The following is a 16,104-nucleotide window of genomic DNA, read 5'->3' on the forward strand; positions in this document are numbered from 1 at the left end:
CATGAAAAGGAATGATGCTCTGACACAGGCTACAAGAACCTTGAGGATGTCAGGCTCAGTGAGAGAAGTTAGATGCAAAAGGCCGCACAATGTGTGATCCCATTTCTATGACGTGTTGGAACAGGCCAATTCAGAGAGAGAGAAATCAGATAAATGGTTGCCAGGGCCTGGGGTGTGGGGAGAAGAATGTTGTTTTTTTTTTTGAAATGAAGTCTCACTCTGTTGCTCAGGCCAGGGTGCAGTGGCACAATCTCAGCTCACTGCCACCTCTGCCTTCCTGGTTCAAGCAATCCTCCCACCTCAGCCTCCCAAGTGGCTGCGGCATGGTATGTGCCACCGTGCCCAGCTAATTTTTGTATTTTTAGTAGATCTGGGGTTTCACTACGTTGGCCAGGCTAGTCTCAAACTCCTGATCTCAGGTGATCCACCCACCTTGGCCTCCCAAAGTGCTGGGATTACAGGAGTAAGCCATTGTGCCAGCCTTTTTTTTTTTTTTTTTTTTTTGAGATGTGGTGTCGCTCTGTCACCCAGGCTGGAGTGCAGAGGCTCAGTCTCGGCTCACTGCAACCTCCACCTCCAAAGCTCAGGTGATCCTCTCACCTCAGCCTCCTGAGAAGCTGGGACTACAGGCTCGTGACACCATGTTTGGCAACTTTTTTCTTTGTTTGTTTTGTATTTTTGGTAGAGATGAGGTTTCACCATGTTGGCCAGTCTGGTCCCAAACTCCTGAGCTCAAGCAATCAGCCTGCCTCGGCCTCCCAAAGTGCTGGGATTACAGGCGTGAGCCACCGCACCCGGCCCTTCTCACATATTTTTAAAGAGGGTCTTGCTTTGTTGCTCAGGCTGGAGTCTAATGGGGCAATCGTAGCTCACTGCAGCCTCCAACTCCTGTGCTCAAGCAGTTCTCCCAAGTAACTGTGACTACGGTGTGCACCGCTGCACCCAGCTGTCACTCTTTTCCAACAAGACAACGGCACGAAATGAAGCACAATGTGTTCTTATGTCAAGTTAACCAGCCATAACAGCAAAGCTCAGGAGGGCAGGCAGGAAACTCATTCACCTTTTTCAGTTTCTAAAGCCATTGAGCAGGCAGCTGCAAGCTGGGTCCTTGGGGGTGGCTAGGAGAGGGCGGTAAATTGGTTGGACCTCTGTGGGTGATGGCTCTTCTTGACAGGAGTGTGTGGTGTGGCCTCCAGGATTTCGTGTCTGATGAAGGCGATAGACTCAGTCACAAGCATTTATACCCAAAGTAAATACTGGATGCCAGCACTGAGCTGGGGATGTGTGTGGGGAGGAGGGGGGAACAAAGATGAAACTGCCAGAAAAAAACCCAGGACTCCCAGGAGTCTTTGAAGAGGTGGAGTAAAAGGTTAGTGTGGCTTTAATGAGAATCATAAGGGCCAGGCTTGGTGGCTCATGCCTGTAATCCCAGCACTTTGGGAAGCCGAGGTGGGCGAATCACTTGAAGTCAGGAGTTCAAGACGAACTGTGCCAACTTGGTGAGACCTTCCCCATCTCTACTAAAAATACAAAAACTAGCTGGATGTGGTGGTGCATGCCTGTAATCCCAAGTAACTGTAATTACAGTATGCACCACTGCACCCAGCTGTCATTTTTTTTCAAACAAGCGGTCCAAAAGGAAGTATAATGTACTTCATTTCAAGGAGAATCACTCGAAACCAGGAGGTGGAGGTTGCAATGAATGGAGATTGCACCAATGCACTCTAGCCTAGGCAACTGAGAGAGACTGAAAAAAATTAGGCCAGATGTGGTGGCTCATGCCTGTCATCCCAGCACTTTGGGAGGCCAAAGCCAGTGGATCACTTGAGGTGAGGAGTTCGAGACCAGCCTGGCCAACATGGTGAAGCTCCGTCTCTACTAAAAGTGTAAAAATTAGCCGGGTGTGGTGGCACACACCTGTAGTCCTGTGCAAGTGATCGACCCGCCTTGGCCTCCCAAAGTGCTGGGATTGCAGGCATGAGCCACCGTGCCCAGCCAAATGTTTGAATGTTACTCTGCAGTCAGTCGGGCTCTTGGAAGGGTTACAGGTAGGAGTGGGACCTGGTCAGATGTGTGTTCTGGAAAGACCGCTCGCTGCGTGTAGAGAATGAACCGGCTGCACTTGTGTGTGGGCTGGAGGGGGAGACAGGAGATGAGGACGAGCAGGGAGGCAGAGGGCTGGAGGAGAGAGGATGGATTTGAGCACAGTGACTTGCCTTGGGGACCATGGGGACTGGACGAGGAGGGGAGGATCCTGGGCATGTAGGGGAACTATCACATTCGTGGGCACATGGGGGAGGAAGCTGGGGGCTGGGCAGATTGAGTGTTCACTTTGAAATGATTAATTTGGGGTGATTGGGAGACACCCACAGTCGAATATCCTCCTTCACTGAGGCCCCCAAAAGGCAGTATCTGTGTGTCTTTTCCTTTCTGAAAGCCCTTCCATTCCCAGGGGGCAACTCTAAATGTACCAGAAAACCTCCCACAATTAGACCTCACCCAGACATTGAACCTCCCTCTGCTCAGCCCATTCATAAAGTGCCTCTGGCATTTAGGTGTCTTCTAATCTCATTTTCTCTGCTTGTTAATGGACCCACTGAGGCAGTCCTCCTGGGAGAGAGAGAAAGATTTCATTTGTCTGGGGCCGAGGAGGGAGACAGGGGTTGCCAAAGCTAATGAGGAATCAATGCCTTGTAATTGCTAATTAAATGAGCCTGGCTCTCTCCTGGGGCTATGAGTTGGCTGGCCAACCCTTAAGTGTCCACAAATTCAATTATGCTTCCCCAATAAACACCTGCGGTAACTGTTGCCCTCCGGTATCTCTCTGGGGGAGACCTAGAAGAAGGATCTTCCTGTGTGTGCCGAGGCCATCCAGTCATTTATTGATTGATGTATTGGTTTATTCTTTGGTGGCTTTATTGATTCAACACATGCTTATTGTATGCCTGTGGTGTGCCGGGCCCTGGACTAGGCACTGGGGATGTAATACAAACATTGTTTCTGCCCTCATGGAGCTCACAGTGTAAGAGGGACAAATAGACATGTCACTAGATAACTTGAAAATAATTGGACTGTGTGCTGGAGACACAATATCCCAAGTCTCTCAGAATGTCAATACAGACTTCACATGGGAAACGGTGAGGCAATCAGGATTGTTTCCCTTGATGATGGAGCTTGCAGAAGAAGGCAGGGTCAGTTGCAGGGGTCTCTGGGTGGAGGTGGGGGGAGTGCATTCCAAGCTGCAGGAACAACAAAGCCAAAAACTGTGAGGCTGGAAAACAGGTACCATGTGGAGTTTGTAACTTGATTATGGTGTTGCAGAAAATTGGAAGTGAGTCTTTTTAAAATGTATTTATTATTTATTGACATGAAGTCTCTCTGTGTTGTCCAGGCTGGTCTTGAATTCCTGAGTTCAAGCTACCCTCCAACCTTGACCTCCCAAACTGCTGGGATTACAAGTGTGAGCCATCACACCTGGCCAACAGAGTGAGCCTTCATGATGCCGTAAGTCACAAATTCACGCTTGTCCTATCATTGGCCCATGGCACTGATGGGTAGCAGACAGGAAAAGAATCTTTTCTGAAACGTTTTTTTTTTAAGACAGGGTCTTGTTCTGTTGCCCAACCTGGAGTGCTGCAGCAGTGCAGTCACGGCTCACTGCAGCCTTGAGCTCCCAGGCTCAAGTGTTCCTCCCACCTCCCAAGTTAGTTGGGATCACAGGCATGTGTCACCTCACTCAGCTACTTTTAAAAAGTTTTTTTTTTTTCTTGTAGAGATGAGGGCTCACTATATTGCCCAGGCTAGTCTCGAACTCCTGTGCTCAAGCAATCCTCCCATCTCATCCTCCCAAAATGTTAGGATTACAGGTGTGAGCACCTAGCTCACTTCTGGAACATTTACTAAAAAGTACCCTTAGGCTGGGTGCGGTGGCTCACACCTGTAATCCTGGGACTTTCAGAGGCTGAGGCAGGAGACCACGTCTCTAAAATAAATAAATAAATAATTTTTTTGAGACAGAATCTCACTTTGCCACCCAGGCTGGAGTGCAGTGGTTCAATCCTGGCTCGTGCAGCCTCTGCCTCCTAGGTCCAAGGGATTCTTATGCCTCAGCCTCCTAGGTAGCTGGGACTACAGGCATGCACCACAACACCCAGCTAATTTTTGTATTTTTAGGAGAAATGGAGTTTCACCACGTTGTCCAGGCTGGTTTGGAACCCCTGGCCTCAAGTGATCCACCTGCCTCCACCTCCCAAAGTGCTGGGATTACAGACATGAGCCATCGCACTAAGCCAAAAAAAAAAAAAAATGTTTTTTAATAAAGAAGTACCCTGAGAACCTTGGTCTAGGGAGGGTTTTAATGCCATTCCCTCACTAATTCCCCCAGGAAAGCGCCGTGAGGTGGTTCGAGGTCTTGGGTTTAGAGTCAGATATTTTCTATCTCCAGGCTTGTGGGGGTGTACGAGTGATGTATGATCAACAACATACATGGTGCATGGCTTTATGAGCACAGGATGTAGGTCCTTGTTTGCTTCCCTCCCCTGCCTGTGTCTGTATCCCCTGGAGTGAGCCAGCCCACCCTCTGAATGGAAACGATCCCCCCCCAACCTCTCCGGTTCTCCCCCATTGGCCAGCTCATTTTAGGTGAAGGTCGATGGGAGTCTGCGCTATGAGGCCGGCTGTGACTTGTTGTCATAGTACATCAGAACAACAAAATCACTAGTCTTCCACACAGCACTAGACCATAGCCACTCTAATCTTCTTCGCCACCCTCTGCCCCATATCTGAGACCCCTACCCAGCTCCTCTTCCTCACCTGAGCCAAGCTGTGACATGTGGGCTTCCTGCCTCTGTGCTGCCTCCCTGTTTTCCGTTCCCTGTTCTCCTGGAGAGAGGCAGGGTCTGATCTCCAAGGGCCCACCTCCCACCTAGGCACAACAGAAACATGAGATTTGGAGTTGGACTAATGGGATTGACTTACAGCTTCACTTTGGGCTGAGAGCCCCTGGGTTGGTTATTTTTCCACCTCCCTCCATGCCTCGGCTTCCCCAAGTCATGTGGGCATAGTAACACCCATATTCTAGGGGTGAAGATGGCATGCTATGATGTATGTAAAACGCTTGGCACAAGGTTTCTCAGGGAAGTCTGGAAGGGAGACTACAATGGCATCTTGGCAGGCACCTGTTCCCCCAGCAGGGCATTTTACCTGTTGAAAATTGCAGACTTGGGCCAGGCGGGGTGGTTCACGCCTGTAATCTCAGCGCTTTGGGAGGCTGAGGCGAGCGAATCATGAGGTCAAGAGTTCGAGATCAGCCTGGCCAACATGGTGAAACCAGTCTCTACTAAACATACAAAAATTAGCTGGGTGTGATGGCGCGTGCCTGTTATCCCAGCTACTCGAGAGGTTGAGGCAGGGGAATCGCTTGAATCCGGGAGGCGGAGGTTGCAGTGAGCCGAGATCGCGCCACTGCATTCCAGCCTAGGCGACAGAGCAATACTCTTGTCTCAAAAAAAAAAAAAAAAAAAAAAAAATTACAGACTTCTATGTGGACTTATCTGGAAAATACTTTGTTTAAAAATCCATTACATGAGGGGCGAGTCTCCAGAAATGCCAGGCACCTCAGACCACCCTCTCTCGTACTCGTCCCCCAAAATCAGGGTCCAAGGGCTCTCCGTGTACCTGGAAGAGCTGTCCAGGGTCCTGGCGCCTAAACGGTGCCCTCTGGGAGCTGTCCTGAGCCCCGGTGCTGAAACAGGTAGCTGTTCTCGTCTCAGACCCCCCGAGAGGCACTGTCCCGAGACTTGGTGCTGAAATAAATAGCATTCTCCTCCCTCGGTCGGTGGAGAGCTGTCCCTGGTGCTGAAGAAAACTTGATTTTCCTCTTTCCCGGTTCCTCCACCCCTCTTCGTTCTCGGTTCCTTCGATCCTTGGGAAACCCCACCCCCACTCAATTTATTTCTCCTCCTGGCTTCTTCCTGGGGAGCTTCAGAATGGCAATGGGGGAGACACGGAGGGGTCGCAATTAGCACTGATGCCTGCTCCTCACCCTGTAACACGTCCCCAGAACTTACCTCCCAAGCAGTCAGTCCCGCTAGTCTCTGCTTTCCAGACCGTCCAACTTTGCCATCTCTGTCTTTCTGCGAAAATATCTATGCGCCGACCTGCAAACCAGCCTCCTTCCCGGGATCCCACGTCCCTCAGACCACCCCTCTTCCCACGCAGCTGTGGGCCTCCCCCTCTGTGTGCCTCACCTGCTTCCAGTCTTCTTGGCAGATGCAGGTGTCTGGTGGACGCTGAGGCGGGGACCTGCTCTTTTATGGGCTTCGGGGAAGGCGGAGCGCCAGAAATCCTAGGAGGGGCTTCCCCAACTGGCCAATGGGATTCCACCTCAGAACGAAGCTCCAAAGATTACCTCATAGGTTGTGGCCCACGCTTCAGAATAAAAGTCTGGCATCTGCCCAAAAACTGGGCTAGGGGCTATTTTTGGATGGGGACGGAGCACTCATTGTGGACCACGGAGTCTCCCCACTAGCCCCAATCCCCTCCTGGGTTCCTGAGCTCCAAGTTGGTTCAGGTGTCCTGACTGGTACCTGTTTCTTCTCATTCCCAGTTTTTGCTATTGCTGCTGGTTCAGGAAAGAAAAAGCTGGTTGGGCCGGGCACGGTGGCTCACGCCTGTAATGCCAGCACTTTGGGAGGCCGAGGCGGGTGGATCACCTGAGGTCAGGAGTTCGAGACCAGTCTGACCAATGTGGTGAAACCCTGCCTCTTTAAATAAAAAATAAAAAAGAAAGAAAAAGCTGGTAAACTGTTCTGGGGCAGAATAAGGGATGTAGAGAATATTAAAGTCCAGTTTCACCTAGGGCAACTGACGTCGGTGAAAATGGAGGGCTCACAAGACTCTGGGGCAGAAGTGGGACTTAAGCCTGAAGATTTTGATTCCTTAACTCAAAACCCAAATTATAAAATTCTGCTTTTTGTAGTGCTATACTGGGCAGGCTCTGAACCAAAAAACAAAGAAACTGGGGTTCAAATTCAGATTTTTCTTCTCCTTCCTTTGGGGCATGGGGCACAGTTGTGCCTCAGTTTCCTCAACTGTGAAGCGGTGATAATAGAGGATTTGATAAGGAATTGATGATATGGTATAGATTGCATATTGGAAATAATTAGAGTAGGGGCTAGTTTTGCACTTGCCTCAGGTGCAAAATTTAAAGGGACACCAAAAAAACTCAGGAATCAAGATAAATAATATCTCAGGCCAGGTGCAATGGCTCATGCCTGTAATCCCAGCACTTTGGGAGGCCAAGGTGAGAGGATCACTTGAGGCCAGGAGTTCAAGACCAGCCTGGGCAACATAGTGAGATCCTATTTGAGAGAGAGAGAGAGAGAGAGAGAGAGAGAGGAGAGAGAGAGAGAGAGCCACCTGTGGTCCCAGCTACTTGGGAGGCTCAGGTGAGAGGATCACTTGAGCCCAGGAGGTCAAGGCTGCAGTGAGCTGTGACTGCACCACTGCACTCCAGCCTGAGTGACAGAGCAAGACCCTGTCTCAAAAAAAAAATATAATCCATGCAATGTTTTAAGAAATCTAAATGTATGCCCAAATCTACAATGAACAAAATATCAAAAATTTAAATAAAGACAGAACCAGCCTTTCTGACTTTTCCTTTTACCTGAAATCCCAATACGGCTGAGCATGGCCCTAGCAATCATGTCTGCATATGGTAGGTTTTCTAATAATGCAGCTGTCATTCTTTCCTGAGCTATATTCCACCCATTTATTTGCTCAACAAACTTTTGTTATGCCAGGCACTGGAGACAGATGAATTCAGCAACCAACCTTGCCTTTAGGGAGGGTAAAGACATGAAAACTCTACTCACATGTGGGCATGGGCATTGGGCAGAAGGAACAGGTAGTATAACGGCCCTGGCGGGGGTGGGGGAAAGAACAGGCCCTGGTAGGTGAGCAAGGGTAGAGGGGACAGGTGAGATATAAATCAGGGACATCTGGACAGGACCTGCTCATTCAGGCCAGGACCAAAGTGAAGTTCCTCAGATTGCACAGGAAAACCTGCCACCCTTTCTCTCTGCCCCTCCCTAAGCTTTTACTCTGTGCCAGGCTCAGCGTCAAACATTCTACCTGCTGAGTGTTCTGAAGGCCTCAGGGCAGTCCCATAAGATAGATTCCAGCCAGGCACAGTGGCTCACTGATGCTGGACTACAGTGGTGTGATCTCGACTCACTGCAACCTCCACCTCCTGGGTTGAAGAGATTCTTCTGCCTCAGTCTCCAAGTAGCTGAGACTACAGGCACCCATTACCATGCCTGGCTAATTTTTGTATTTTTAGTAAAGATGGGATTTCACTATGTTGGCCAGGCTGGTCTCAAACTCCTGACCTCAAGCAATCTGCCCACCTCGGCCTCCCAAAGTGCTGGGATTATAGGTGTGAGCCACCATGCCCAGCCTGGCTTCCTTCCCTCAGCAGAATACACTAGAGAGCGATTCATGCTATTGCGTGAACACGGAGTTAGTTCCTTTATTTATTTACTTTTGAGATGGAGTCTCACTCTGTCACCCAGGCTGGAGTGCAGTGTCACGATCTCGGCTCACTGCAACCTCCGCCTCCTGGGTTCAAGTGACTCTCCTGCCTCAGCCTCCTGAGTAGCTGGGGCTACAGGTGCGCGCCACCATGCCCGGCTACTTTTTGCATTTTTAGTACAGACAGGGTTTCTCCATGTTGGCCAGGCTGGTTTCCAGCTCCTGACCTCTTGATCTGCCTGCCTCGGCCTCCCAAAGTGCTGGGATTTCAGGTGTGAGCCACCGCTCCCAGCCCTCCTTTTTATTATCAAGTAGTATTCCATCATGTGGATGAGCTATGGCCTGTTTACCCATTCATCAGTCCAAGGACATTAGGTTCTGGAACATCTTCTGTGTTTGGAGATTATTAGGAAAAAAGCCGCTATAAATATTTACATGGGCTGGGGATGGTGGCTCATGCCTGTAATCCCAGCACTTTGGGAGGTCAAGGCGGGTGGATCATGAGGTTAGGAGTTCAAGACCAGCCTGGCCAATATAGTGAAACCCTGTCTCAATTAAAAATACAAAAATTAGCTGGGTGTGGTGGCAGGTACCTGTAGTCCCAGCTACTCCAGAGGCTGAAGCAGAAGAATTGCTTGAACCAAGGAGAAGGAGTTTGCAGTGAGCACAGAAGGCGTCACTGCCCTCCAGCCTGGGCAACAAGCGAGACTCTGTCTCAATAAATAAATAAATAAGTAAAATATTTACATGCAGGCTTTCACGTGGCCAATAAATTTTCACATCTCTGTGGTAAATACCTAGGAGTGCGATGGCTGGGTCATATGCGAAGTGTATATTTAACTTTATAAGAAACTGTCAAACCTTTCCCAGAGCGATTGTATCATTTGGCATTCCCACAAGCAGTGGATAAGGGTTCTAGTTGCTTCATGCCCTTATCAGCTAGCTGTTGGCATTATTGTTTGGTTTTGTTTTTAGCTACCTAATAAGTGCGTAGCATCTTTTACCCCTCTCTCCATATATAGATTTTTTTTTTTTTTTTTTTTTGAGATGGATTCTCACTCTGTCTCCAGGCTGGAGTGCAGTGGCACAATCTTGGCTCACTGCTACCTCGGCCTCCTGGGCTCCAGCGATTCTCCTGCCTCAGCCTCCTATGTAGCTGGAATTACAGGCATGCACCACCATGTCCAGCTAATTTTTGTATTTTTGGTAGAGACGCGGTTTCACCATCTTGGCCAAGATGGTCTGGACCTGTTGACCGTGTGATCCACCTGCCTCAGCCTCCCAAAGTTCAGGGATTACAGACGTGAGCCATTGAGCCCAGCCTACCTCTTTTTTTGTTTGTTTCTGAAGCAGAGTCTCGCTGTCACATAGGCTGGAATGCAGTGGTGTGATCATGGTTTGCTGTAGCCTCAACCTCCTGGGTTCAAGTGATCCTCCCACCTCAGCCTCTGAAGTGCTGGGATTACAGGCGTGAGTCACCACACCCAGCCATCTTTTACTTCTTTTTATTTATTTATTTTAAAATTAATTTTATTTATTTATTTATTTTTGAGACAGAGTTTCACTCTTTCACCCAGGCTGGAGTATAGTGGCGTGATCTTGGCTCACTGCAACCTGCACCTCCCGGGTTCAAAAGATTCTCCTGCCTCAGCCTCCCAAGTAGCTGGGATTACAGGCATTCGCCACCATGCCTGGCTAATTTTTGTATTTTTAGTAGAGATGGGGTTTCACCATGTTGGCCAGGGTGGTCTTAAACTCCTGATGATCCTCATGCCTTGGCCTCCCAAAGTGTTGGGATTACAGGCGTGAGCCACCGCACCCAGCCATTGCTGACGTTTGTATAATAACTCTCTGTGCACTGGACCTTGCTCACTCAGGCTGTGCTCTTGATCATTCACTGGGAATCTGAGCTCCATAGAGAGACCTCTTTCTTCCGTTTTTCTCCTCTCTGGGTCTCTGTGTTCTGAACATTTGCTTGTGTCCCAGGAGATAGACAGGTGTGGGTGGGCAGAGGCAAACGAATCTCTTTAGAAAATGTCCCCACGACTCCAGTTAGGAACAGTAGCTAATTATCTCTGGGAATAAGAAGCCAACAATGAGAATTAATTAATACCTCATCAGGGTAGAAAAGCCTAGAAATAAGGGTCTGGGCGATTTCCCCTCCCTGTGTGTGCTCGGGCACGCGCGTGCACACACACACACACACACGCACAGGCAGCCCCTTCCTCAGCCGTTACTATAGAGACCTCTTTCCTGCCACCCTCATAAGCATTTACAAATCAAGACCGCACAGATGGTGACCTCGGCGGGTCTGTTGTTCTTTCTTCTAAGGACAATTTCTGGAGCCCTGAGGATTAAGGAAACAGGGCTACTCTGGACAACATCTGCCTGGGGCCCCGAAACCTGACCCCGCAGCCCGGGCAAGGGGAGATTAGCGGAGGCGTTTACCCAGAAGAGGCAGGGCATGAAAACAGGACCACACGCAGGTCACCCTCCCCACCTGAGGCCACCAGGGAATCCCTAATGAAGGTCTCAGTTCCGGCTCCCTGGCACATTAATGCTTCAGACACAGCGGGAGAGGAGAGAATCTTGCAATGTAGGTCGTGAAACTACTGCAGTGTTACGAACCAGTGTTTGCTGAGCATCTATTTTGTGCCAAGCACTTTACGGGTGATGATGATGGCCCGATGTTGGTACTCCCTGTCTGTCATTCACTGTGTGCTAAGTGCTTTATATACCATAGAGGGTCAGGTTGTGCCCATTTTAATAGACACTCTATTTCCCAATGCCTGAAATTCATTGGATGACTGAATGATCTAATTTACTCCTCGAACCTGTCCTGCAGCACAGTGACTGAATCCCACTGTTCTGATGTGGCAACTGAGGCCCAGGGAGGTGGAGACATCTTCCCCAGGGACACCCAGCAAGCAGGGGGCAGAGAAGGGCTCTGAAGGGTGGTCTTTCTATGACAGAACCCCCCTACTTTTAAATTCCTTGAGGACCAGAGAGCTCAAGCAGCAAGTCAGAGGCCCAGCAAGGACTAGAATCTAACCCTCTTTGATGTATTTTTTTCTTGCCTTGCCATTCTTTCTGGCAGCCCTAACATGAAGCACAATGTCCTGAAAATATTGAGCCCCAATAAATATTTGTCAATGTACTACGCGTACCAGATTTGGACTTTCCAGAACCTTCTGGAACCTTCCGGAACCTTTCCCAGGGTATCTGTTCCAACTCACACCCTCATCCTCCAGGGAGAATGATGGGGAACAGGGAAGAAGATAGAAGTCGGATTGCTAGCCCGTAGTCATATTGAAAGACAGAGGCTGGCTGGGGCTAGTCTGGGTGTTTCCCTGCCTGCCATCTTGCTGCTCCCCTCAAAGGCTCTTCTCTTGGTACCTGCCTGTTCTCAAAAGTGATTTTCTCGGCCGGGCATGGTGGCTCACGCCTGTAATCCAAGCACTTTGGAGGCCAAGGTGGGCAGATCACCTGAGGTCAGGAGTTCAAGACCAGCCTGACCAACATGGTGAAACCTTGTCTTTAAAAACAAAACAAACAAACAAACAAAAAAAAAAACGATTTTCTAGCTTTCTGTTGGTTCTGTGACTGTCATGACTTCCTTCCAATCAGTCCCCAATCCATTTAAATGATAACGCTGGTTGCCATTTATTGAAAATCTAGTAGGTGCCGGCTCTCCGTTTCATCTCATCCTCACCTTAACTTCCCAAGGTTGGTGCTTATTAGCGCCATTTCCCGGGGGCAGAAGGAGGCACAGAGAGTTGAGACACTTGCCCAAGCTCACGCAGCAGAGAAACAGAGAGAGCTGCCTTTCGGGACCGGAGTCTCCACTTTCAGCCAAATTCTGTGGTTGGTACCTGAGTCTGAAGTGGGACCAGGACCCAGTCTCCAAAAGGTGGCTCTTGGGTTGCAGAGTCAAACCGAGTTCCTGCAGACCTGGTTTCCTCCCCAGCCCTGAGTCCTGGGAGGCCCTCGCATGAAAGCTGCATTCTCCCTTCTTAGCTTTCAGAGGCTCCTGAAAAACACACATGAACAAAATTCTGGGCTGGGCATGGTGGATCACACCTGTAATCCCGGCACTCTGGGAGGCCAGGACTGGAGGATCACCTGAGGCCAGAAGTTTGAGACCAGCCCAGGCAACATAGGGAGACCCTGTCTCTACAAAAAAAATATATGTATAAATTAGCTGGGCATAATGGCACTCAACCTGTGGTTCCAGCTACTCTGGATGCTGAGGCAGGAGGATGGCTTAAGCTCAGGAGGTCGAGGCTGCAATGAGCTATCATGCCACTGGACTCCAGCCTGGGCAACAGAGCAAGACCCTGTCTCAAAAAAAAAAAAAAAAAAACAACAAAAAAAAAAAACACCAGGCCAAGTGCTGTAGCTCACAACTGTAATCCCAGCACTTTGGGCATCATGAGGTCAGCAGTTAGAGACCATCCTGGGCAACATGGTGAAGCTCTGTCTCTACTAAAAACAAAAAATTAGCTGGGTGTAGTGGCAGGCACCTGTAGTCCCAACTACTTGGGAGGCTAAGCCAGGAGAATCGCTTGAACCCGGGAGGCGGAGGTTGCAGTGAGCCGAGATCGCATACTGAACTCCAGCCTGGGCAACAGAGCGAGACTCCATCTCAACGACAACAACAAAACCTTCCAAGTACAGTCCCCTCTGCAACTTCCTTCTAGTGACTCCCATCCTAAGAGGGGAGCGGATAGGAAGACAGCTCCTGGCAGCCACAGTGGTGGAGGCAGGTACACCCAGGGGAGCCAATCAGAGGCTCTGTCTGTGTCTTTGTTCCCGCTGTTCCTGGAGAAGGTGAGGAGAGGGCCTGATCAGGGGAAAGTCTTCCGGGAAAGATGGAACAGCGAGCAGGAGCAAAGACCTGGAGAAGGGAAACAGCACTGGTGAAACTGAAAGATGACCAGATGTGTCCTCCCCTTCACTGAGGTCCTGGGCCAATGCCTGTGGTCAATGCCATAGTCACAACTATTGATACTGTATTTCCCAGAGCCTGAAATTCATTGAATGACTGAAGGAACTCATTTACTCCTTGAAGCCGCCCTGCAGTTTGGCTCAGTTGGACCCTGAGTTCAGTACAATGAGGCTGAGGACTCAGACCCATGGTAGAGCCTGGTACACACTAGGTGCTCAATTAATGCTTGTTGATAAAAGAACAAACAAAGCAAAGAACTGGAAAGGAGTTAAGAGATCAGCTAGGTCGGGCGAGGTAGCTCATGAATGGAATCCCAGCACTTTGAGAGGCGAAGGCGAGTGGATAACCCGAGGTCAGGAGTTCAAGACCAGCCTGGCCAACACTGTGAAACCCTGTCTCTACTAAAGATACAAAAATTTTTAGACAGAGTGAAACCCTATCTCTACTAAAAATACAAAATACAAGTGGCACGTGGCTGTAATCCAAGCTACTCGGGAGGCTGAGGCAGGAGAATTGCTTGAACCTGGGAGGCGGAGGGTGCAGTGAGCCAAGATCACGCCATTGCACTCTGGCCTGGGCAACAAGAGCAAAATTCTATCTCAAAAGAAAGAGATAAAGAAGGAAAGAGAGATCGGCTAGTCCAGGAATCAGAAATTTAAATGCCTTCACGTGAAAGCCCCCACTTTGAGCTAATGTTCTTGCTTTTTAAAATTTTTTCTTTTTCAGAAACGTGGTCTCACTCTGTCACCCCGGGTAGTGTTCAACTGCTGGCCTCAAGAGATCCTCTTGCCTCCGTCAGGTCGCCCAAAGTGCTGGGATTACAGGTGAGAGCCACCGTACCTGGCCTTGAGCTATTAATAACTAAAAACAAAAACAACCCAGAGAACATTGTGTAGGAAACAAACCAGGGCAGTGAATCTGACACAAGGCCACTTCTCCCACTCCTTCATCTTATCTATGGAAAAAACTGGGGCTCAGTGCCACTAAATGATGCTTGGAAGGACTCACAGCTCATAACTCAGAGCAGGGACCATGGTGATGATGAGCTGCTGTTTGTTAAATACCTGCTGTACACTTCACACACATTCTCTCAATAATATGAGATGGAGTCTCGCTCTGTCACCCAGGCTGCAGCGCAATGGCGCAATCTCGGCTCACTGCAGCCTCTGCCTCCCACGTTCAAGTGATTCTCCCGCCTCAGCCTCCTGAGGGTCTGGACTATAGCTCCATGTCACCACACCCGGTTAATTTTTGTATTTTTAGTACAGATGGGGTTTCACTGTGTTGGCCAGGCTGGTCTCGAACTCCTGACCTCATGATCTGCCTGCCTCGGCCTCCCAAAATGCTGGGGTTACAGGTGTGAGCCACCATGCCGGGCCTGTTTGTTTGTTTGTTTGTTTGTTTGTTTGTTTGAGACAGAGTCTGGCTTTAACACCGAGGCTGTAGTTCAGAAGCACAATCTCAGCTCAGTGCAATCTCCGCCTTCCAAGTTCAAGCGATTCTCCTGCCTCAGCCTCCCAAGTAGCTGGAACTACCCAGTGCCTGCCACTGGGCCCGGTTAATTTTTGTAGTTTTAGTAGAGATAGGGTTTCACCATGTTGACCAGACTGGTCTCCAATTCCCGACCTCAGGTGATCCGCCTGCCTTAGCCTCCTAAAGTGCTGAGATTACAGGCGTGAGCCACTGTGCCTGGTCCTACCTGGTTTTTTTTTTTTTTTTTTTCTACACGGAATTTCGCTCTTGTTACCCAGGCTACCTGTTTTTTTAACCGATGTGGAGTTGAGGGTTCAGAGAGGTTAAGGGACTCACAAAGAATCACACAGCAATAAATGGCAGAGACGAGATTTGAACTCTCCACCCAGAGCCAACTCCCTTCAAGAGTTAAACCTTTTGTATTTCTGTGTAGGAGGAAACCGTGACCCTTCGTGAAGGGGGTGGGGGGATTGGTTCAATACAGCTAACAGCGATTGGATAGTTTCTGAGACCCCGAGTCTTAAGAGTCAAATCTGTTCCCCGCGCCCCCAAATCTAGGTTTACCCAGGCTGGAGGCTAGGGTTCCCCACCCCTACTGCAAACACTCCAACCTCACCCCCTTCAACAGCAGGTGCACACAGTAGGCGCCTAATGAGTGCTTCGATGGTGGTGCTGGAGGCAGCAGCGAGGCTGGCGGAGGAGACAGTCCTGCTTTCCAGCCCTCCCCGCTCAGCTCCTCAGGGCCTGCCCAGCCCCCAGCCCCAGCCCCAGCCCCAGCCCCCGCGCACCCGGCAGCTCTCCCACCGCAATTACGGTAATTAGCTGGGAGCCTCTCGCTGGGAGGGAGGAGGCGGACTTTGGCCCAGGCTGACCTGCTTCCCGGCGGGCCCTCGGATTGGTCCGCGCCGTGCACGTGACGCACGCCGCGGACTTGTTGCTGGGCATCGCGGCGTTGCCACGGCAACGCCTACGCGCGTTCTCTCTGCCGAGTGCCTGGAGAAGTGGCTGCGCTGAGGGTCCTCGGCGAGAGACGAGGAGGGGGGATCACGAGGGCCAGGCGAGCGCTGCCTCCCTCCCTCCCTCCTTCCCTCCCTACCTCAGCTCCCGCTCCCAGTCCCCCGCCTCCACAGCTCAGTCTTTCCGAGACCCCC

General features: G+C 50.1%; 1 pseudogene; it reads right to left on the bottom strand.

Annotated features, from left to right (window-relative positions):
* Positions 1-2,892: 2,892 nt before the first annotated feature.
* Positions 2,893-15,898, bottom strand: LOC105705829 (putative uncharacterized protein encoded by MIR7-3HG; annotated as a pseudogene).
* Between the last annotated feature and the right edge of the window lie 206 nt (positions 15,899-16,104).

Source organism: Aotus nancymaae, unplaced genomic scaffold (assembly GCF_030222135.1).
Source record: "Aotus nancymaae isolate 86718 unplaced genomic scaffold, 86718_ANA_hifiasm-v0.15.2.pri h1tg000028l, whole genome shotgun sequence".
NCBI lineage: Eukaryota > Metazoa > Chordata > Mammalia > Primates > Aotidae > Aotus > Aotus nancymaae.